Consider the following 25,599-nt stretch of genomic DNA (forward strand, 5'->3'; position numbering starts at 1 on the left):
ACACCTTCTCTGGTTTTGGTAGCTGAGTGAGCATGGGTTGCATTCCTCCACAAATATTCAGTCACCTCGTTGAAAGTGTCCTCAACAGAGTTTAAGCCGTCATAAAAATGAAGAGGGACACAGTCAATATTAATGTCCACTAATAGACCTCCGGGCACTTTTGATCAGATAGTGTAATTCGCAGTGCCGGCCGGAGTGGCCGAGCGGTTCTAGGCGCTTCAGTCTGGCACCGCGCGACCGCTACGGTCGCAGGTTAGAATCCTGCCTCGGGTATTTATGTGTGTGCTGTCCTTAGATTTAAGTAGTTCTAAGTTCTAGGGGACTGATGACCTCCGATGTTAAGTCCCATAGTGCTCAGAGCCATTTTGTAATTCGCAGTCAATAGAGGAATAGTATTGGAACTCGGAACTGTGTAGAATACCGCTTCTGCATTGTAACCGCTTTCAGACGCTACTGCATGACACCAATTACTATCCACTTTTTCCCTCAACTTCTTCTACATCCGCATACATACTCCGCAATCCACCATACGGTGCATGGCGGAGGGTACCTCGTACCACAAGTAGCATCCTCTCTCCCTGTTCCACTCCACACAACAGAACGAGGGAAAAATGACCGCCTATATGCCTCTGTACGAGCCCTAATCTCTCTTATCTTATCTTTGTGGTCTTTCCACGAAATGTAAGTTGTCGGCAGTAAAATTGTTCTGCAGTCAGCCTCAAATGCTGGTTCTCTAAATTTCCTCAGTAGCGATTCACGAAATGAATGCCTCCTTTCCTCTAGAGACTCCCACCCGAGTTCCTGAAGCATTTCCGTAACACTCGCGTGATGATCAAACCTACCAGTAGCATATCTAGCAGCCCGCCTCTGAATTGCTTCTATGTCCTCCCTAAATCCGACCTGATAGGGATCCCAAACGCTCGAACAGTACTCAAGAATAGGTCGTATTAGTGTTTTATAAGCGGTCTCCTTTACAGATGAACCACATCTTCCCAAAATTCTACCAATGAACCGAAGACGACTATCCGCCTTCCCCACAACTGCCATTACAGGCTTGTCCCACTTCATATCGCTCTGCACTGTTACGCCCAAATATTTAACCGACGTGACTGTGTCAAGCGCTGCACTACTAATGGAGTATTCAGTCATTACGGGATTCTTTTTCCTATTCATCTGCATTACTTTACATTTATCTATATTTAGAGTTAGCTGCCATTCTTTACACCAATCACAAATCCTGTCCAAGTCATCTTGTATCCTCCTACAGTCACTCAACGACGACACCTTCCCGTACACCACAGCATCGTCAGCAAACAGCCGCACATTGCTATCCACCCTATCCAAAAGATCATTTATGCAGATAGAAAACAACAGCGGACCTACCACACTTCCCTGGGGCACTCCAGATGATACGCTCACCTACGATGAACACTCACCATCGAGGACAACGCATTGGGTTCTACTACTTAAGAAGTCTTCGAGCCACTCACATTTTTGGGAACCAATCCCATATGCTCGTGCCTAAGTTATAAGTCTGCAGTGGGGCACCGAGTCAAACGCTTTCCTGAAGTCAAGAAATATGGCATCCGTCTGATACCCTTCATCCACGGTTCGCAAGATATCATGTGAAAAAAGGGCGAGTTGCGTTTCGCAGGAGCGATGCTTTCTAAAGCCGTACTGATGCATGGACAGTAACTTCTCTGTCTCAAGGAAATTCCTTATATTCGAACTGAGAATATGTTCGAGAATCCTGCAACAAACCGATGTTAAGGATATCGGTCTGTAATTTTGAGGATCCGTCCTTCTAGCCTTTTTATATACAGGCGTCACCTGCGCCTTTTCCCAGTCGCTCGGGACTTTACACTGGGCAAGAGATTCGCGATAAATGCAAGCTAAGTAAGGAGCCAATGCAGTAGAGTACTCTCCGTAAAACCGAATTGGAATCGTATCAGGACCTGGCGATTTATTTATTGTCAACCCATTCAGCTGCTTCACAACCCCAGGGATGTTTATCACTACGTCCTCCATACGGGAATCTGTACGAGACTCAAACGGCGGTATGTTTGTACGATCGGCCTTCGAGTTGATTGTGGTTCTCGTGACTCTTCTATCGACTCCCTACGGGGTTAAGTTCTGGCGACTGTGGTTGTGTATAGATAACTTCCTCTTCCTCACAGTTTCTGATATGTTTGTGATGTTCTAGTAATTTCACCGTTAATTCTTAATTTCCAAAATGCTTCATTTTTCTGAGAACCTAATATTCTCCGTATAATTTTTCTATATAATATTTCTAAGTTATCAATCTTGTAATCCGATATCAGACATTTACTAGCATACAGGCCTCCAAGTATCACTGCCCTGGTGCAGTAATTTCTTTTAAGTTTTTTTATATAAGCTCTGTCTGTTGCAGGTATTCTTAGTTACACCACGCACATTTTGCATCTTGTGCATACTTTCCTGTAAACTAGATTTTTCGAAACCGTGTACTTCAGTAGCCTCTCCCAAATAACTTTTTTTTTTTAATCCTTTCCATTTCCCCAATATCTACAATTGAAAGAAAACAGCCCTCGGTCACTATTTTTAATCAATTAACCGAGTTTCAACACTGCTAGGAGTGTCTTCCTCAGAATTTAAATCGAATAATGGCCTATAACATGGTCACAGAATTATGACTAAAAACGTATGAAACAGAGTATAATTACAGAGTCATCGTCAAAGACTGGCAGTACTTATATGTCATTTATAAAATAATATATATGCCAAAAGGGCATTAGTCCCAAAGATATTTAAGATAAAAAATTGTGATGGCGAGCCACTAAGGGCTGCTCGTTACTTACGCCGTTACAGGTTGCAAATGGGCACCTCAGTCCGTTTGCAACCTGCAACCGCGTAAGTAACGAGCAGCCCTTAGTGGCTCGCCATCACAATTTTTTATCTTAAATATCTTTGGGTCTAGTGCCCTTTTGGCGTACTTATTATTTTATAAATGACATATAAGTACTGCCAGTCTTTGACGATGACTCTGTACTTACACTCTGTATCATACGTTTTTAGTCATAATTCTGTGACCATGTTATAGGCCATTATTTGATTTAAATTCTGAGAAATACACTCCTAGCATTGTTGAAACCCGGTTAATTGATTAAAAATAGTGACCGAGGGCTGTTTTCTTTCAATTGTAACTATTCACTGTCTCTGAACGTGCAGCCATGTACAAAATTTTCCGCAATATCTGTTATTAAATATTATGGAGTAGCTTTTACATTTCTCGTAATGTTTTTATTTATTTATTTTTCTGTAGAGATTCTTAAGCCCATTATGTTGGCCATCTCTTAACTATCGCTTATTTGCACTGCTACATCTGTCAGGCTTTCAGAAAGTACAACAAAAACCATCCACAAGTGCTTAGCAGTTTGTAGCAACGCCTTTATTGCTTTCCCCTATTTTACAATTTTCTCCATGTCACAGCTGAAAAGAAGTGGATATAAACCATCTTCTTGCCTGACAGCTGTACTTTGAAAGGTCGAGATATCTCCCGATACATTTTAGGTTTGAGATTTTTGTCTGCTAGTGCCTCCCGGATTACGTTTGCCAACTTCTGTTTTGTGTGTTTATTAATATTCACAGCGAGTCAATGATGTGTCTCTCTCTCTCTCTCTCTCTCTCTCTCTCTCTCTCTCTCTCTCTCTTGCTGCTCTTCCGGAGCATTTTTGTGCACATTTGAGACGTAATGACTGAATGATATAGAAAATTAATAAAAATTGTGCTTGGCAGATTATTAACGACACTCTCTGGACTATCGATGAAAAATTTTGATTGGCATACACTTCACAACTTGCGGTAGACACGCTTGCCTGCCTCACACTTATTGCCGACCTCCGCGCAGGCGTTTGCAGATTTCTAATCGACTCCGTTGCGACACCCCTGACAGTATCGGAACGAGGCTGCCTGACCGCGACGTCAGACTTCTGACGTGTTGCGTCACTTGCCGCTGCTCGGGCCCTGCGGCCGCACAATTGGGAGTCGTCGAAAAGATTGCGCAACGACCGCTGCCGCCGCACTGGGGGCAAAAAAAGTCATGAGTACGTGGCTGGCCGCAGACCTGCGACTCGTCGCGGTTAGAGGCGAAACACGGCGTGGCATGACGGGGCACCTCCACACACGAGTGGGCGAATTCTGCTCTGGCCTGGCCTTACCCACAGGACAAAGACCAGAGCAAATTACTCACCTTGGAGGGCGAGAATTTTCTGTGTCACCACGTATTCTGCAACTCCGCATTTCGTGCTGAAGTCTACGGATATATATTCATCCACATTTCGCGGACCGGTGTATTCATTAGGTGTTGCCTTTTCTGTTTGTATGCCCAGTTCGATACGACCCGCCATGAATTCCTCTACTGTTCAAAACTCTTCATCTCAGAGTAGCACTTGCACCGTACGTCCTCAGTTATTAGTTGGCTGCATTCCAGTGCAAGAGGAAGAGCGTCTAGTATGATAAAAGAAAAAAAAAACAAATAAGTTAAATATATTTCAATTCTTTCAAAACGGCCTAATTCTTTCATAACATCACTATGTATTTCACTTGCCAGATTGTTTATTCTTTGTGAGATATCATCGGACACTCTCTGCATCGACTTGTCGACTTTATTTGTCTGCTGGATTAGTTTTTCGTCTATTTGTTCGCCTAGCTCGCGGATCGATTTATCAGATGATTCTTTTTGTTCTCGGCACGATTTTTCTGATTTCTCTGCGTTTTCTTTATTTTGTTGCAATAAGGCTTTCATGAGTTCTGCCAAATCAATTTGGTTAGTAGGAGGCAAATTAATTTCTGGCTCTGCTGTGGGCCCGTTCGTCCTGTTTTGCATTTCGTCTGAAGTATTCCCCATTGCATTCTCGGAACTGTCCGACGCGTTAATATTCGAAATCAAATTATCCCCTTGGTCAATGTTGCTTAAGTTGTTGGACCGCCTACTTTTAGCTTGGTTACGTGTCTGCATTCGTTCAATTTATACCCGGTACGCAACACACTAATCACAATAAATGTATCCCCCAAAAATTACGACAGTTACACGAAAGGTACCCAACCTATTACGCACTTTTTCACACGCAAAACAAATTTTTATCTTTGATCGAAACAGTGCAATTTACAAGCGAGAAAAAAACACACACACACATATAAACCACACAAATATAGAAAACAAAACATCAAGACAAACAACACAACGCCGCTCAACAACGCCGTGAATCATTTGAAAGTCTGCTCAGAAACAACGCAGAAGTTGTTTGAGCGCTGCAGGGGAAAAAAAAATTAAGATTATACAACGCTCGCAATCTAACGTTGCAGAGATTCCAGAGTCTAGCGGAATCACAGAACAGGGACGCCACGTGTAACGTTGTTGCTTTAATTTGAGGTGTAAGCGGTGCTGATATTCAAGACCATAAAAGCGGGTTAAAAGCTGTGAGCTATCTGAGGAAGTTAACCTTGCATTACTGCGCAACTGTTTCACCAGGTATCCAGTCTAGCTTACCAAATTCCCAACCAGACTAACATTAATTATAATCTTTTAATAGTCATACGACAACCGGTGATATATATATAAAAAAGAGAATTTAAATAAAAAGAAATAAATCAGTTTGTATTTGGAAATTTATTTTAACATTGATCATTGAAATTTCAGCATATTAAACTTGATTCATAACTAAACTGGTGCCTTATTTAGGATAGTGAAAATGTGAGTTTGTAATCTTACGGAATACATCAAATATGGGGCCAAGATTGGGAGACTGCATACAACACTGCATTCATACCCAAAGAAGTTACGTTCGTAGCGCAATCCTGTCCGTCATGTAATTACCACACACTGGTATACTAAATTCATACTAACTCTCTGTGAAATCTTCCCGAAAAGAATAGCTGATGGCTACTTTGATGCTTACACCACATGCTTCACGTGGTCAACTTAGTTTACAGAAAGAGTGTAACTTCACAATAATTTTGATAATTAAAATAAATTACATCGAAACGCAATTTACTAAAGAAAAACCTCGAACTGGTTACTATCGTCTTATTATTAACCTGATGGGTCAAACAATTGTATAAGCACGTGGTACTGGTCTCACAAAGTACACCCCACGTGGGTTGAACATAAAGAAAAGTTGCTATATTGAAAAATATTGTCAAGACGAGACGTTATAATCTCACGCACATTCGCATTTAAGATTGATGATCTTAGAGTTACTGATCAACACGTGGTTCCACTTTACTCACAAAGTAGTGACAAAGCAACTACTGGAAGATATTCTGAACTTCACACTCGAAATACACTGCGTTGCAAAATGGCTCAGAGCACTATGGGACTCAACTTCTGAGGTCATCAGTCCCCTAGAACTTAGAACTACTTAAACCTAACTAACCTAAGGACATCACACACATCCATGCCCGAGGCAGGATTCGAACCTGCGACCGTAGCGGTCGCACGGTTCCAGACTGTAGCGCTTAGAACCGTTGCAATTTAAGATAGCATTAGATATTTTAGAGCTAAACCTGAAATAAAGGTGATTAAATTTTCAGTTAGGCTGATCTTAAGAAATCCATTGTCCTACGCACTTAGCAGACATGCGCTTAGCCGGAGATCTTACCACTTCAGACGCTCGCCACGGACAGACTGACCTGCTGGGCTCCTACCGAGCGTGCTTCACAAATACAAACGGAAGTGACCAGAGAGGCAGCTCCCTATACCAACATGACAAGGGATGGACAGGACCATACTAAGAACAGAAACCTCTCTGCATTTAGAAAGCGTAGCTACCTGTTCCGACGTTGGTCCTACTGTTCTCTAGCAGACAGGCTTGTCTGCTACCATCCAGCATGCAACTAGAAACACATTTGCTCATTCATCCTCTCACACAGAAGGGAAGGGGGATGACAGTATCTTATCATATACAATATATAAAAGAAAGCGGATGTAGGTTCTGTATGAGACTGTGTGACATGAATTACATATAAACTGTGTTTTAAAGTGTAGTAGTGCGACAGATCGTTCTTGTTTATGTGTAAAAGTAACACGTTCCACTACTCAGTCTCCTCCCAGATAGTCAGAAACGCCACAGTAAATTTAGAAGAGGAATTTATGCCGTAAATGACAACAGATTTAAGAAATTACCATGAAAGTAATCCAACAGAGACCTTCCAATAAATTACTCGAATTTTATTAATTAATAATGTTGTCTGACGCTGGCAAGACCGCTCACTAATATGGCTTAATGACGACCTTCTTTACGCTTTCACATTACAAGTACGATAAAAACTGAAGATCTACAAAAGTTTTTATTGTCATCTTTTATTTAGATCGAAGCGGAACGTTCAGTTCAGCTTCCGTTAAAATGTTTCTTTGACTGCGCAATCGATGTATTAGCGTCCGCGCTAGATGCGCATCTTTACAGTTACGTAAATCATACAAAACAAATGTCTTTCAAAGAATAGGTCCCATCTCGTAAGTTTATCATTTAATATACAGACAGGTGAATGCCTTTCCAAGGGTACTCACAGCTTTCATACGACGGAAATCCCAATAATATTACAAGGGGAATTTATATAAAGGCCGGTATAAGGCAAGATCCAAAATTACTTCCAAACTGCAAAAACTACTGTTATAATTTAAGGAAAGTCATTAAACTGTCCAGAATTATAACATCTTAATAGAAATTAATAACGCAGATAATAAGATTAAAACTACTTGGGATACTATCAAATGGGAGACAGTACAGCGGCTCTGTGGACAAGGTACCATGACAGTTAAACTAAGTGACATGTTGTGACTGGTAATTCTCAAACTGCAAGTGCTTTTTAACAACCACTTTTTAAATGTAGCAGCAAGAGTAGGTTCTTAAATGCTTTGGTTGGAATAACAAGAGGAAAGATTAAAAATAGTATTCCAAAGAATTTTAAGCAAGCAGAAGTAGCACCAACATCTTCAACTGAAATTAATAGAATTGTAAATTATGTAGTAACTGTTCTCGAAAGAACAGATACCATTGATGACCGTCCAGCTTCTCTAGAAAAAATGATAATTGAAACCCTCAGCTGCCGACAGGTGTCGATATACCTCGATGGGTACAACTGAAAATGTGTGCCCCGACCGGGACCCGAACCCAGAATTTTCGGCTTACATGGCAGACGCTCTATCCATTGAGCCGCCGAGGACACAGATGAATTGCGCGACTGCAGGGACTTATCCCTTGCTCGCTTCTCGTGAGACCCACATTCCCAATTGTCCACAATCTACATAGGTAATGTTCCTAATAGATATTTGCCCATCCACTCATTACTCGCGCACACTTAGGTGACGATTCCTGTAAGATTTCGGGCAACCTGTGCGTATTTACACAGAAGAAGGTCAATGGCCGGGTATCCATTTAACTATATTTGAAGATAGTAAGTGTTCTCAGCAGTCGCGTTATTCATCTGTGTCCTCGGTGGCTCAGATGGATAGAGCGTGTGCCTTGTAAGCAGGAGATCCTGGGTTCGGGCTCCGGTCGGGGTACACATTTTCAGCTGTCCCCATCGAGGTATATCAACAACACCTGTCGGCAGCTGCGGGTTTCAATTAATTTTAATTTAGAATTGTAAAAATTCTAAAAGACAAAGGCTCATATGGTACTGATGGAATTTCAAACAGAATTCTGAAAAGTAATTCTAACTCAATAAGTAATGCCTTACTGAAATACACTGATCAGCCAGAACATTACAACCATCAACCTGATAGCCGGTATGTCCACCCTTGGCACGGATAATAGGGGCGACGCGTCGTGGCATGGAAGCAGTGAGGCCGCATGGTAGGTCGCTGGAGAGACTTGGCGCCATATCTGCACGCTCAAGTCAAGACATAGCGAGTGGCGGAGGAGGGGGGGGGGGCAGCTCATCACTTGGAACTCGCCACCTCGAACCACTCCGTCACACTTCTGGCCTTTTGGCACAGCGCATTATCTTGCTGAAAAATGTTACTGCCATCGAAAATCACGGTCGTCATTAAGGGGTGTACGTAGTCAGCAATCATTATACAATACTCCTTGGCAGGCAAGTGCCTTGCACGAGCTCCACTAGAGCCATGGATGCCTTCGTGAGTGTTCCCCAGCACATAATGGAGCCACCGCCAGCTTGTCTCCGTCACGCAGTACAGGCGTCAAGTATCTGATCCCCTTGAAGATGACAGATTCTCGCCCTCCCATCGCATGATGAAGAAGATACCGGGGTTCATCATATCACACAACGCTCTGTTACTTCGACAACGTCCAGTGCTGATGGTTACGTGCCCATTTGTCGTACATGCCGATGTGGTGTTAACATTGGCACATGCAGGGGTCGTCGGCTGCGGCGGTGCATCGTTAGGAATGTTCGGTGCGCTGTGTGTTCAGACACTCTTGTACTCTGTCCAGCATCAGATTCTGATGTTAGTTCTACCAGGGTTCGCCGCCTGTCCTATTTTATCAATGTGTTCAGCCTACGACGTCCGACTTCTGTAATAAGGGGTGGCCGCGCAACCCTACAACGTCTGGACGTGGATTCGCCTTGGTTTCGCCACGTGTTGAAGACACTCACCACAGCATTCCTCAAACACCCGACAAATCGTGCAGTTTCCGAAACGTTCGTGCCTATTCTCCGGGCCATGACAATCTTCCCTCGGTCAGACTTTGATTCATCGCGCGCCTTCCCCATTCTACACACGGACAGTACGCATCGTGCGTGTGTCTGACTAGCAGTCATTCCTCACCTGGTGGCGCTGCTATCGTCTGCACGGATTTATATCGATAGTAGATCGATGATGATAATGTCCTGGCTGATCAGTGCCACAGGGAATTTTTCTAGACAGGTTAAAATATGCAGTTGTCAAGCCTGTTTGTAAGGAAGGCGACAAGAAAGATTTAAATGATTATCGTCCAATTACCTTAGTGATATATTTTTCCAAAATGTTCGGAAAAGTAATGCACTCAAGAGTAGTCTCACATTTATATAGGAACAGTTTATTACAAGTTTTGAATAAAAAAATATCACCAGTTGGTATTTTTCGTGATCTCTCCGACGTGTTTGATTCTGTACATCATGTTACACTCTTACTAAACCGTAAGTTTTATTCGACTGATCACTTTACACACAACTTGTTTGAATCATACTTAACAAACAAAAGGCAAAAAGCAGCGCTGAATAATTCAGACGGTGTTGAAAGGGAAGATAATGTTAGTGATTGGTGAGAATCACCAAGGGAGTCGCACAGGTTTTAATTTTGGGTCCACTCCTGTTCCTTATATATGTGAATGACCTTCCAGTTAACATTCAACAAGCAGAATAGGTACTTTTTTCAGACAATTCTTGCCTTAAATAAATACGATTGGAGAGAAAGCAACAGAAGAGACTGTTAGTAATATTTCACAGTGAATTATTAAATGGTCGTCTGAAAACGACCTATCCCTAAAAATTGAGGAAAAAGCAATATATTCAATTCTGTACAACAAACAGAGTCATACCAACAACAAATCAGTCACACGAACATGGCTTCCCTTGACCAGAACTGCTTTTTATATCCCCCCCCCCCCCCCCCAGTGTCGTCTCTCGTGTGTTATTTTGCTTCCACAATGGCAGAATTCCTTCACATCGTCTACTTCGTCGTTACCAAAATTGATGTTAAATTCATCGCTAATCTCATTTCTTCTACTCCTCATTACTCTCTTGTTCAGTTTACTCTCAGTCCGTTTTGTGTTCATTCCATCAATCAACAGATCGTGTAATTGTTCCTCACTTCCACTGAGGAGAGCAATGTAATCAGCAAATTTTATTATTGGTATTCTTTCACCGTGAATCTGAATCCCACTCTTGAAGCTTTCATTTATTTCCATCAATGCTTCTTTGATGTATAGATTGAACAGTAGGGGAGAAAGACGACACTCCTGTCTTATACCCTGTCTTATCAGAGTACCTTTTTCTTGGTATCCCATTCATATTTTTCCATATGGATTCTTGTATGTATTGCTTAGTACCCACCTTTCCCCATAGCTTACTCCCATTTTTCTCAGAATTCCAAATATTTTGCATCATTCCACGTCGATAAATCCTATGAGCGTGTCTCGATTTTTCTTTTAAGTCCTGCTCTGTTCCGTTAAGTATAACGTGTCGAGTTCTACATCCTAGTAAGTCTTCAATTCAGACACAAACCTGGTTCTACACTCGATAATCTTGTCTTTCATTCACTAAACAGGAAGGAGGAAGTGACTGTAAGGTGGCTTGTGGAGTGCAGTAGAATGTTTCTGCATCGAAACTACGTCAATACTCCGCAAGCCACCAATCGGAGTGTGGCGGAGCGTACTTGAGGTACCACCAACTGATCCCCATTCCCTTTTGCATTCCCGAATGGTGCTAGTGAAGGAAGATTGTCGGTAAGCCTCTGTGTTAGCTGTATTTTCCAGAATTTTTTCGCCGTGCCGATTTCGCGAGACGTATATACACTGAAGAGCCAAAGAAGCTGGTACACCGGCCTAATATCTTGTAGGGTCCCCGGGAGCACGCAGAAGTGCCGCAACACGACTCGGCATGGAGTCGACTAATTTCTGAAGTAGTGTGGAGGGCACTGACGCCATGAATCCTGCAGGGCTGTCCATAAATCCGTAAGAGTACGCGGGGGTGGAAGTCTCTTCTGAATAGCACGTTGCAAGGTATCACAGATATGCTGAACAATGTTCATGTCTGGGGAGTTTGGTGGCCAGCGGAAGTGTTTTAAACTCAGAAGATTGTTCTTGGAATAACTGTGTAGTAATGCTGGACGTATGGTGTCGCATTGTCCTACTGGAATTGCCAGAGTCAGTCAGAATCCACAATGGATATGAATGGATGCACGTGATCAGACAGGATACTCACGTAATTGTCACCCATCGGAGTAGTATCTAGACCTGTCAGAAGTTCCATATCACTCCAACTGCATCGCCTCACACCATTACAGAGCCTCCACCAACTTCAACTATCCCCTGCTGAATTTGAGGGTCCATGGATTCATGCGGTTGTCCGTACACGTCCATCCGCTCGATAAAACTTGAAACGAGACTCATCCGACCAGACAACATGGTCCCAGTCATCAAAGGTCCAGAGTCAGTGTTGACGTGTCCAGGCGAGGCATAAAGCTTTGTGTCTGCAATCATCAAGGGTACAGGAATGGGCCTTCGGCTTCGAAAGCCCTTATCAATGAAGTTTCGCTGAATGGTTCGCACCGACACTTGATGATGGCCCAGCATTGAAATCTGCAGCAATTTGCGGAAGGGTTACGCTTCTGTCACGTTGAACGATTCTTTTCGGTCGTCGTTGGTCCCGTTCTTGCAGCATCTTTTTCCGGCCACAGCGATGTCCAAGATTTGATTTTTTACCGGATTCCTGATATTCATGGTGCAGTCGTGAGTGAAATGGTCGTACGGGAAAATCCGCACTTTATCGCTACCTCGGAGACGCTGCGGCCCATCGCTCGTGCGCCGACTGTAACACCACGTTCAAAGTCACTGAAATCTTGATAACTTGCCGTTGTATCAGCAGTAACCGACGTAACAACTGCGTCAGACACGTCTGACCGCAGCGCCGTGTTCTGCCTGTTTACATATCTCTGTATTTGAATACGCATGTCTATACCAGTTTCTTTGGCGCTTCAGTGTAGGGGGAAGTAATATGTCGTGCTACTCTACCCGGAAAGTGCTCTCGCAAAATTTCAGTACAAACTTCTCCGTGATGCAGAGCGCCTCTCTTCTAACGTCTGCCGCTGGAGTTTGTGAGCATCCATTCAACGATTTTTGGACAATATGGTTGTGGAGATGAAGCAGCGATTAGTATGATTAATCAATTATTCAAAAACGATGTTAATTGCCTTTATTATTATTATTATTATTATTATTATTATTATTATACCGCCAACCGGTTTCAACCCGACGTAGGGGTCGTCTTCTGGGCATTTACACTGTGAAATTATAGATATCCGTCAGAAAGACTCCATTATACAACAGCTAAAATTACGTAAATTTAAAATATGTTACCCATTGGTCGACTGCTGGTGGTGTCACTTCTGCCTACATAACGGCAGGAAACTATGCGATACTAGCCCTTCGTATGGGCTTAAATAATCGCTAATAGTATATAATTTTCTGGCGTATGCACGGATGACCTTTCAAAAACATAACTTCTTTATTATTGACGAAAATGTCGACTATCGTTCCTGCCAGTGAACTGCCCATAGCCAGGCCGTCTTCCTGCTGATATATCTGATCATTAAACGAAAAATAGTTACAACTTAAGGTTGTCTCAAGAAGATTCATTAATTCAGTCATTTCATCGTAATTAAGGACCTTATGGTGTATAAGGTGTTCTCTAATAATTTCGGCAACGGCCTTGCCGCAGTGGACACACCGGTTCCCGTGAGATCACCGAAGTTAAGCGCTGTTGGGCCTGGCCGGCACTTGGATGGGTGACCATCCAGGCCGCCATGCGCTGTTGCCATTTTTCGGGGTGCACTCAGCCCCGTGATGCCAATCGAGGAGGTACTCGACCGAATAATAGCGGCTTCGGTCAAGAATACCATCATAACGGCCGGAAGAGCGGTGTGCTGACCCCACGCCCCTCCTATCCGCATCCTCATCTGAGGATGACACGGCGGTCGGATGGTCCCTGTAGGCTACTCGTGGCCTGAAGACGGAGTGCTTTGAGTGCTTTAATAATTTCGATTGTTTCTGCCACCGGAACATTGGTATTCAAGATTTTATACCTGGCTATGGGCAATTCACTGGCAGGAATGATAGCCGACATTTTCGTCAATAATAAAGAAGTTATGTTTTTGGAAGGTCATCCGTGCATACGCCAGAAAACTATATACTATAAGCGATATGTTGATGACATTCTAATATTATTTGACGGTACAATAGAGCAGATAAATAATTTGATGGAAATGTTGAACAGCACCCACCGAAAACTTACTTTCACGGTTGAACATGAACAACATAAATCTATAAATTACTTAGACCTAACTATTTTTAACGATAATGGAGACCACAACTTTGGCATCTATCGGAAGCCTACCACTACAGATACCATTATCCCTGCAAAGTCATGCCACCCAAATACATATAAAAATGCTTTCTTCTTCAAAATGATACATAGGTTGAATAGAATACCACTGATACCGGAACAGAGACAGAAGGAGATTAACATATTAAAGCAAACTGCGATATCTAATGGCTATAACGCAAATATAGTAGAGACGATTCAACAGAAAATACACGTCAGACAGGCGAAAATACCCGAAAAGAGAACTTTTGCGAAGATGCTGTGTATGGGGACCACATCAGATAAGATAAACAAACTATTCAAGAATTTGGATGTTACGATTGCTTTCTCTACAAATACCATAGCTATAAGTCTTAGGCATAGTATAGGAGATGTTAAAAACAAGATGCCTGCTAAATCAGGAATTTATAAATTGACATGTAAAGATTGTAGCAAAAGACGGCCGGGGTGGCCAAGCGGTTCTAGGCGCTACAGTCTGGAACCGTGCGACCGCTACGATCGCAGGTTAAAAACCTGCCTCGGGCATGAATGTGTGTGATGTCCTTAGGTTAGTTAGGTTTAAGTAGTTCTAAGTTCTAGGGGACTGATGAACTCAGAAGTTAAGTCCCATAGTTCTCAGAGCCATTTGAATCATTGTAGCAAAATTTACATCGGGCAAACAGGGAGAAGTTTTAATACCAGGTTTAAAGAACATACTACTAAAACAGTACGTAATAAACCACTCTTCGGACAGCATTTAGATCTGGAAAAACATGCAGAAATCAATATAAGGGAAAATCTGAAGATACTGCACGCAACCAGAAAGGACCTATGATGGATATTCTAGAGAGCCTGGAAATTTTTTATACATGATAAACGGAATTCGGCAGCGATGCTGAATGAACAAATAGAGAGTCACAATAAAAAAAATTTCGAGCTATTCGAAAATATTATTTGTAGAAAATGTTGCTACTTTTCCTTTTATTATTTTAATACTTTAATTCCTGTAATGGGTACTACAAACGTGTCGTAAACTTTTATCCTATCTTTAGATTTTTGAGGTTATTCTTGATTGTCGAGATTCCCATAACCTCAAATAAGTGACACCTTCTCTGTGGATGAAGAGCCATGACATACCGCTACCACGGCAATGGACGCCGTGGCCAGGGCAAAGATAACACCATACGAACACACCAGCTGCTATCATGACGACGGCGTCCTCGCTACACAGACTAGAGGGCGCCTGATATACGCTTTGTAATCCATGGCAACGGCGTGCTCACCACAAGGAGTAGAGGGCGTTTAGTCCTTTCATTTTAGCCGTTTTAGCAAATTGACTCAAATGTTTTCTACGTAAGTGTACGAATAGATATATTACAATACAAGACGACACCAGTTTTTGTGTGTCACATATTGTTTTACTTTATATTACGGCAAATAATGTAATATACTTTTACGAATTTTACGAGTTGACTACGGAACATATGTTACTATTTTATAATTAACACTATAATTGTAACTCTTTTTAAATGGAATGGTTCCCTTTTCTGTTATTTACTGTCACTTAAATTTATGTTAAACCAAGGTGACTAGTAATTGCATATAAGAAACTGTATTAAATGCCGTTGATCGCCGCTGGGGGTGTTGCCGTCTATTCACGTGATCTCAGCACGCTATTTAAGCCCATACGCAAGGTTGGTATCCCATAGTCTCCTGCTGTTATGTAGACAGGAGTGACACCACCAGCAGTCGACCAATGGGTAACATATTTTAAATTTACCTAATTTTAGCTGTTGTGTAATGGAGTCTTTCTGACGAATATCTATAATTTCACAGTGTAAACGCTCAGGAGATGACCCCGACGTCGGGTTGGAACCGGTTGGCGGTATAATAATAAATGCGATTAAGACTGTTTTTGAATAATTGATCTATTCAACGCTCTCCGTTGGTTCTTCTGTTCTATCAGTCGTACCAGGTAATGGTCGCAGATTGATAAAAAGTACTCAAGAATCGTTAGAGCAAGTGCCCTGATTCTTCCTATGAATTTCAGTCAGGCATCTCGTATTCCTACTACTTGTTTTGTGTGGTCATTCCACTTGCGATACCTCCGGATGGATAGGCCTAGAGATTTTGTTGTAGTTACTGTTTCCAGGAATTTGTCATCAATATTTTTTTCAGTATTGGATTTCTTTTGCTGTGTGTCCGCAGTATGTTACATTTATTGGCTATTAGGGTCAACTGCCAGTCCCTACACCATTCCTCGTCCTCTGTTGGTCCTTTCGCAAATCGTTACTGTCTTCTGGCGTTGCTAACTTCTTGTAGATAATCACATGGTCTGCGAATAGCCTAAAGGTGGGACATACATGAAAGCGAACAAAACTGTGAAACATTTTTTATTGGTTCTTCACAAGGTACTGAAAACTCAGTACATGAATACTACGTTCCAATGCCACTCCTAAGTGTGATAAAATAATTAGCAAAAGCCTGCATTAGACCCCATCCCTTTCTGGTTCTGCACGTCGTCATATTATTTACTCCTGCGGCATTTTCTTCCAGTTTTATGTAATCACCACGCGAGAAATGTTTGTGTAGTACATGAAGTCTGTGGAATAGCATCTCTGTAACTGTATCGCATTTTTTTCTGTTGTGGTGGTGTATGTTTACAAGTTGTTGCAAAGGAGTAAAGTTTAAAGTGTAATAATTTTGGCAGGGCAGACTATGAACTCTACAAAGACTTGTATTTCATCCAGGTGCTTTACACTGTCTGTATTGAAGAAAAATCGATAACGGGAGAACTCCTGCAGCTCACATTATTGCCACACAATTCGAAAAACAGATTAACTGAAGAAGACAAGTAAAGAAAAGTCTGCTTTAGGATGAAAAGGAGTATGCGTGTTTTTTGCACTAGCTCACCCAAAGAAGGTAAGGCCTTATACAAACACCATGAAATCTTTGATTCGGGTCTCGCGTAAGTTGAATTTTGTAACCTTTATGTACCTTTTCCGTACAAAGTACTGAATTTAGAGTACTTAATTTTGGAATGTAACTACTCAATACTATAATGAACTATCCTATGGAAGGAATTTTCATTTAATACAAAAGTAAGGCATTTACGTAAAAGAAAAGCCCTAAAATTGGCGCATTTTTTTTCCACAGTTACTTGGAGCTGCTAAAATACAGCGAAAGAAGACATCAAAATTATATTCCACAGATATTTGCAATAATGGCATATCAAAATTTGTACAAAACTGCGTTAATTTCGTTCTGATACATTTTTTGAAAACAGGAATATTTGTAATCTTGTTAAAAATATTTAATTGGTTGTAATTAAAAATGTATAGTGCCAGTAAGCATGAAAGCTTGTGTGTTCATACAAATAAAATTTCTTAACAACTGTGCCAAATGCACTTACATTGTCGATTTTGTTCCTTGAAGAACGACGTGTTGAGTTATATCTGCGAGGAAGTCTTGGCCGGCCGTTGTGGCCGAGCGGCTCTAGGCGCTCCACTCCGGAACCGCGCTGCTGCTATGGTCGCAGGTTCGAATTCTGCCTCGGACATGAATATGTGTGTGTGATGTCCTTGGGTTAGTTAGGTTTAAGTAGTTCTAGGGAACTGATGACCTCAGATGTTAAGTCCCATAGTGCTCAGGGCCATTTGTACCATTTAGGAAGTCTTGAATCCATTCGCGGAACTGGTCCGATGCTCAGTAAGCTAGTGAAATATATATATACTGGGTGATCAAAAAGTCAGTATAAATTTGAAAACTTAATAGACCACGGAATAATTTAGATAGAGGTAAAAATTGACACACATGGGGTTTTATTAGAACCAAAAAAAAAACCAAAGTTCACAAAATGTCCGACAGATGGCGTTGGACAGCAAAACTTCAGTAACTGCGCATGACAATCGTGTATAAAAGGAGCTGTAAAGAGAGAGAGAGAGAGAGAGAGAGAGAGAGAGAGAATCAGATGCGCCAGCAGTCGCAGCATGTTGACGTTACCTGAAAAGACTCTTTTAGTGAAGCTGTATTTTCAGAATGGGGAATGTGCTAGTTCAGCGTTACGATTCTATCGCCATAGGAAGGGGATTCGAACGGGTATAGGTCCGTTGACAAATGCAGCTGTGACGAGAATGATTTCGAAGTTCGAAGCCTCAGGTTGTTCAAACGATAGACCCCGTAGTGGCCGACCGAGCGTAATGCTGCTGAGACAGTTCAGGAAGAAATGGAGAGTGGAGCGGGTTCGTCTATGCACGGGGAAGTCAGCGCTCGTGCAGTCGCACGTCGCACTGGCATTCCGTACACCACTGTTTGGTTGGCACTTGGGCGTATCCTCCGATGCTATCCGCACAAAATCCATCATCATCATGAACTGTTACCTGGCGATTTATTGAAGCGGAGGGCATTTGCGGTGTGGGCGTTTCAAAAGATGGCGGAAGGTGACGATTGGCTGAGTAATGTGTTGTGGACCGACGAAGCTCATTTCACGCTCCGAGTGTCTGTCAACACCCAAATCTGCAGAATTTGGGCTACCGAAAATCCTAGAACTGTCGTGGAAACTCCACTGCACGACGAGAAAGGCACGGTATGGGTTGGATTTACCACATCTACCGTTATCGGGCCGTTTTTCTTCGAGGAAATGGGTGATTCTCGTTTTGCAACTACTACCGTGGCGGGTGAGAGGTACGCCGATATGTTACAGAATCGCATCATCCCCAGCCTGGCTGATAAACGCCTGCTGGAACGTACGACGTTTATGCAGGATAGCGCTCCACCCCCATATTGCTTGACGCGTGAAAGATCTCTTGCGCGCGTCGTTTGGTGATGATCGTGTGCTCAGCCGCCACTTTCGTCATGCTTGGCCTCCCAGGTCCCCGGACTTCAGTCCATGCGATTATTGGATTTTGGGGTTACCTGAAGTCGCAAGTGTATCGTGATCGACAGACATCTCTAGGGATGCTGAAAGACAAAATCCGACGCCAGTGCCTCACCATAACTCCGGACATGCGTTACAGTGCTGTTCATAACATTATTCCTCGACTACAGCTATTGTTGAGAAATGATGGTGGACATATTGAGCATTTCCTGTAAAGAACATCATCTTTGCTTTGTCTTAGTTTGTTATGCTAATTATTGCTATTCTGATCCGATGAAGCGCCATCTGTCGGACATTTTTTGAACTTTTGTATTTTTTTTTATTTTTTTTTTTTTTTTTGTTCTAATAAAACCCCATGTCATTCCAAGCTTGTGTCAATTTGTACCTCTCTATCTACATTATTCCTTTATTTATTCAGTTTCCAAATTTATACTGACTTTTTGATCACCCGGTGTATATATATTTTCAATAAGCGTTAGCGCGGAACAGCGTCAGATGACTTTCAGCAGTCGGGGAATACGGCTTTAAGCTGACCGTCATTGTCTACTCATCTCTCGGAGGAACAGAGCGAGCTTAATTTCCCAAGATCTCTACTGGCGGGATTCATGCCGATTCTCGTAAAGATTTTCATTCTCCAAAAACTTCACAATTCTCGAACATAAAAATGTTCCATAATTGTACAATAGATTGACGTCAACAATATAAGCCTTTAATCGTGTGCAGGTTTGGGAGCCACATCACAAGATTCCGTGATGTGCTCCTGTTTCCAGCACTCACGTCAGTTGTATGTACAGGGTGGCGCACGAAATGTTACAATTTTGTTTTTGAATATAAACTTTGTCAATACAATCTGAAAGGAACATATACTACAATGAAGAGCCGTCCATGGAGATTTGTTCTAACTCAGCACATTCTCAATATGTCCACCATTTCGTTTCCTAACTTCCTTCAAACGAACGCTGAAGTTAGTCATTGCCCTACGGCACATGTCTTCCGTAATTTCACTGCAAGCTTGAAGAATACGTCTTCTGAGATCCATTAAATCACGTGGACGTTTCGGGAAAATTTTTTCCTTCAGGTACCCACAAAGAAAAGTCACATGGATTGAGGTCTGGACTACTGGGGGGCCAAATTTGTCCGTCATTGAACCGACCTGGAAACCTGAGTGAAATGATCCGCATGTCGAAATGCTCGTGTAAAAACTCCAACACAATGTTTGCAGTATCTGGCCTTGCTCCATCTTGCATGAACCACTGCGTGTTGAAGGGCAAGGCAGTAGCAAGAAGCTGTGGAATGAAGCTATTGCGAAGCATGCTCAAATAACGCTCGCTGTTCACAGTTTCTTGAAAGAAAAAGGGTCCAATTAGTCCATGACTGGTAATTGCTACCCACGCTGTAATCCTCGGAGCATAATGTTGTCGTTCATGAAGCACTTGTGGGTTTGCAGTGGCCCAAAAGCGTACATTTTGTTTGTTAACCACACCGTCTAAATGAATATGTGCCTCGTCTGAAAACCAAACGTTGTTGAGAGTTTCTTCCCTATCCTCCGCCCACTGAGGAAACAGTAGTCTCTGCTGCTCGTGTTCTTCAGTGAGCTTCTGTGCACAGGTTATCTTGTATGGGTACATATGGAGGTCACTTTTAAAAATGCGTTGAACGCAGCGTCTGGATATTCCCAGTTGCACTGCTGCCTTTCAACACGATTTCCCGGGACTTCTCTGTACAGCAACTAGTGCCGCTTCAATATTCTCCGGCGAACAAACAGGTTTAGGCCGAGGTCGCTTCGCTTCCAATACTGTTCCTTCCTGCACAAATTTATCGTACAACTTGTGGATGGTCTTCTTGCAAGGGACCCATCGTGTGTTAAATTGTTGTCGAAAACGCCCCTGAGTCACAACAAGGCTTTTTTTTTATTTGGCCTTTGACTGTGTACTTAATTTAACTGTTACAGGTTTGTACATAATGTTTAGAAATTGAATTGAATTGGAAAATAATTAAAAGTGCCTTGGCTTACAATTCACACCAATTCTGAAATATCTTCATCAGCAAGACATATTTATAATTTACGTACACCATTAAAACTTACAGATTGTGACCAGTACTCTCGACGAAGTTAACTATCACTTTATATAGACGAACGTCTTTAGTACACAAAAGAGAAGAAGCTGATTGAGGAAGATGGTAGCCCATACCCAGCAATGTCTTCAGAAAGACCAACCGTTCACGGTCAAATCTGGGGCACATAAATAAGATGTGGTTGACATAAACTTCCGACTCAGGATCACACTCACACGCTGGTGAACTGCAAACGTTGATGCGATGTAGATGTTGTGGGAAAGAGGCATGATTGAAGCGGAGTCTTATGATGATAGAAATCGTGGATCGGTCTAGATGTGTCCTCATGAACCACGGCTGTGAAGGAATCCGAAGTTGTAGCACTGCGTAATAACCGCCTTTTGTCTGTTGAGAAACGTTCCACATTTCCTGCCATTGTTGTCTTGCGTGATCTTTGATTTCACGTAAGTAATCTGTATAAGGAAGGTGCAGATCCAGGACGGTGCCTAAGGTTGCCGCTTGTTTAGCTAATGCATCAACTTCATCATTATACAGGATACCAGAGTGGGAAGGTACCCACAACAAAGGGATCGTCCGGCCCGTGCGTGTGCTGCGAATGTATTCAGATATCACATCCAAGATATAACTGTTGGTTGTTTTGTTCCATCGACTGTACTGAATGTTTTTAAGAACGCTTTGCGAGTCAGATACTATCAATATCTTGGGGAAGTAAGTGCTAGAGACAAACTTAAGTGCCTCCAAAACTGCCACTGTCTCCGCCGTAAAAATAGAAGTGCTCGTAGGCAGTTTGAAGGTTTTGCGGATCTGGATCTGAGGGCAGAAAAAAGCGCATCCTGTACACTCTTCTTGCGGAATTTTGGAGCCATCGGTATATACACAGAGAAAACCCGGCCATTGTGCTTGAACGGGACGATTGAAGCCAACGTTGACATTAGTACTGTCCAGCCAGGTCGTACTTAAATAATGGACTGGGATCTGGGAGCAGAGCGTTTGAAGATAATATTCAAAAACAGGTAGATGCAAGTGTCAACGCTGGCACAAACGGCTGGCACTTTATTCCTTCGGTGGGATCGTTTCATGAAAAAGTAAAACAATTGCCGATCGTTGCTGTGTCGCCAGTCTTCCATTGTCAGCCATTGCTGCTTACTAGTCTCCTAGCGGCAGTATCGTGAATTGCACGTCATTTCGTAACTCATTTGTTTTTCCAAGCCCTGCTGGTACTGCTGTAGAGATCCCAGCGGGATATTTAAGGTGCGTCGTAAATTGTGACAGAAACAATTGGTAACACATTTCGTGCGCCACCCTGTAGAACACTTGCTGTACGTGGCTTAGAGATTGAGACGACATTCGTGACAGTGAATTGCGAGTGGTTGTCCGGAGGCCGGCAGAGTGGTGGGCGCCCAGTGACATCGCGCGTGCCCACGCGGCTTGTTGCGGTTCGCCCCCGTTAGGACGCGGCGGCTGTGCTGACGCGTCGTGCGGCTGCCTGCGGGCGAAATGCCGCGCGCCCGCTGCGTTCCAGGAGCGCCGGCGCGCATTCCACACCGCGGAGCTACACGCGGGTAGCCCTGCTACTGCCCACTCAGCGCACAGCCGCAGCCGACGATATCTGCTGAGGCTGTCGAGACAGCCGGTTCGTATGAGCAGTTTCCAGCGGGCTCGTGCGCATGCGCAGAGCTGAATCCGCGTATGAGCAGTGCCTTCCTCCCGCTTCTGGCTACTTGAAGCGTGGCTGTTTGCTGTATGAGCAGTAGCAGCAAGCAGCCGGAAGCTAGCCGGAAAAAATTTTCTGGCGCGGCCAAGCTGACAAATTCGCGCACGCGCAGAGCAAGCTGAGTTATAGTGGGGGGCAGGGGGGGTCCTTCCCCACGTGATCCTTGTATATGTTTCGTGTCTTCATTTACAGCTCTCACGTCAAATGAAATCAAAACAGATTTCTGTGGCCGGGAGCCATCAAGTGAATTAATATACAGGGTGATCAAAAAAGTCAGTATAAATTTGAAAACTTAATAAACTACGGAATAATGTAGGTAGAGAGGTAAAAATTGACACACATGCTTGGAATGACTTAGGGTTTTATTATAGCCGAAAAAAAAAACAAAGTTCACAAAATATCCGACAGATGGCGGGTAAAAGATATCTTGCGCGCGTCGTTTGATGATCGTGTGTTCAGCCGCCACTTTCGTCATGCTTGGCCTCCCAGGTCCCCAGACCTCAGTCCGTGCGATTATTGGCTTTGGGGTTACCTGAAGTCCCAAGTGTATCGTGATCGACCAACATCTCTAGGGATGCTGCAAGACGACGCCAATGCCCCACCGTAACTCCAGACATGCTTTACAGTGCTGTTCACAACATTATTCCTCGACTACAGCTATTCTTGAGGAATGATGGTCGACATATTGAGCATTTCCTGTAAAGAACATCATCTCTTCTTTGTCTTTGTTATGCTAATTATTGCTATTCTGATCAGATGAAGCGCCATCTGTCGGACATTCTTTGAACGGTTTTTTTTCTAATAAAACCCCATGCCATTCCAAGCATGTGTGTCAATTTGTACCTCTCTATCTACATTATTCCATGATTTATGCAGTTTTCAAATTTATACTGACTTTTTGATCACCCAGTACATTCTCATACCCATCAAAGACCAAAATAAGTTAGTAGTTTCAATTTTCTGATTTTATATTAGTTCCACGTTATTAGCAATCAACCATTAATGTCTTAATGAAGCTATTTCTGTCTGTTTTGTAGAGAAATTTGCTTCTATTAATTTTTTTCGGGTGAGGCAGTTAGTTTATTTGAAACGAAGTGTTTCATTCCGCACTATTGGCTGCTTTCAATCTCGTTCAATTTAAAGTGCAAATTTTCATTTTCTGGGAAGAACGGCGTTATACCATAATAAAGAACCAAACACAAGAATACAGTACTAGACCTCCAAGAAAATTGGTATCACGAAAACCACACGAAAAGCTGAGTATCAGGTACTTAAGCGTGCATCTGGACATAGAAATGTGCAATTAGAGCGGAATGAAGCATTTTAGTATGGTTTATGAAATTCCGATGCTGCTGGAGTATTCTCTGATGTCCTGTTCCTTTTATGGCACTGTAAGATCTCTTAATGCTATATACGTACGAACATACGTAAACATGGACTTGAAGCTTACTAAGAAGGCAAATTTGGTCAGTAGTTTTGAACTAAATATTTTGTTTCAAATACAATGACAGGTGTAGCAGAATTTTACAAATCTGCCTTTTTTTTTTTTTCAAAAAATTTGTATTCCATCCTACTAACTTTTTGCAGTGCTGTGTAGATGTAAACCTGTTGGAAATGCTACATAACAATATTGCAGGGGACGAATTAAAAAAGAAAAAATCTGTCACTCACCCCTTAGCAAAATTTTATGCTACTTCGAGCTATGGACTCTAATTTTGAAATGATATTTTGCCAAGAACTGCTTCCTTATTTGCATCCTTTATCTGTGTGGGATATGATAAAACAATTGCTTTAAGTACAACTCAGTATGTCCTCTCAACAACATGCCGCAGGGCTGCACATCGTCACGTGACGCCCCACAACGCACGAAATTCCACCAGAAATACGACGAAAAGCGTATGAGCAGAGCAAGCACCAAGCACGGGCTGCCTACGTCATCGTAGCTGCTCATGCGCATGCGGACAGTTTTCTGGTAACTGCTCAAACGAACCCAGTCACGCCGAAAAAACGATGACGGACCTCTCTCTGCGCCTTGTAAGCAGAGGCCGAGCGACTCGCGAGTTCCTTCGTTGAGTTTTTCGATGGCGACTAAAGACGCAAACTTCGCCAGCGTCACCAGTGAACAAGTAACGCTCCAAATTCGTATGTAAACTGTCTAATCAGTGTACTGTAAGCACTTACCGGTCAAATTATGCACCACGTTGCTCACAGTTTAGAGATAAAACTGCCCTGTTGTCTCGCATTTCTGACGCTCTGCTTAGACCAGCGGTTCCCAACCTATATTAGACCATTACCTCTCAGCACAATCAGATATTAGTCAGTACCCCCACATCCATCTTCACCAGGGCCACAGAAGCCCGATTGGTTCTAGGCGCTTCAGTCCGGAACTGCGCTGCTGCTACTGCAGGTTCGAACCCTGCCTCGGGCATGGATGTTTGTGATATCCTTCAGTTAGTTAGGTTTAAGTAGTTCTAAGTCTAGAGGAATGATGACCTCAAATATTAAGTCCCATAGTGCTTAGAGCCATTTTTGAACCACTCTGGCCCCTCTCAACTTCCTCCTTCAACAGCCTAACTAAACCTTGGAACGAAAAACATTTTAATTTTTAAACATTCCATTGGAACTATTGACAGCAGGCGAAAAGGAATACAAACTTCTCAAAAATGATATCGACAGGAAGTGCAAAATGGCTAAGCAGGGATGGCTAGAGGACAAATGTAAGGATGTAGAGGCTTATCTCACAAGGGTAAGATAGATACTGCCTACAGGAAAATTAAAGAGACCTTTGGAGAAAAGAGAACCACTTGTATGAATATCAAGATCTCAGATGGAAACCCAGTTCTCTGCAAAGAAGGGAAAGCAGAAAGGTGGA

At 42.7% G+C, this 25,599-nt stretch overlaps 1 protein-coding gene and 1 pseudogene across 1 annotated transcript in view; both read left to right on the forward strand.

Moving 5' to 3' along the window:
• Positions 1-25,599, forward strand: part of LOC124781209 (scoloptoxin SSD14) — a 534,282-nt gene that overhangs the window by 41,396 nt on the left and 467,287 nt on the right. The window lies entirely within an intron of this gene.
• On the forward strand, positions 13,401-13,518 carry LOC124727260 (annotated as a pseudogene).

This window comes from Schistocerca piceifrons, chromosome 1, assembly GCF_021461385.2.
Source record: "Schistocerca piceifrons isolate TAMUIC-IGC-003096 chromosome 1, iqSchPice1.1, whole genome shotgun sequence".
NCBI classification, from domain to species: Eukaryota; Metazoa; Arthropoda; class Insecta; order Orthoptera; family Acrididae; genus Schistocerca; species Schistocerca piceifrons.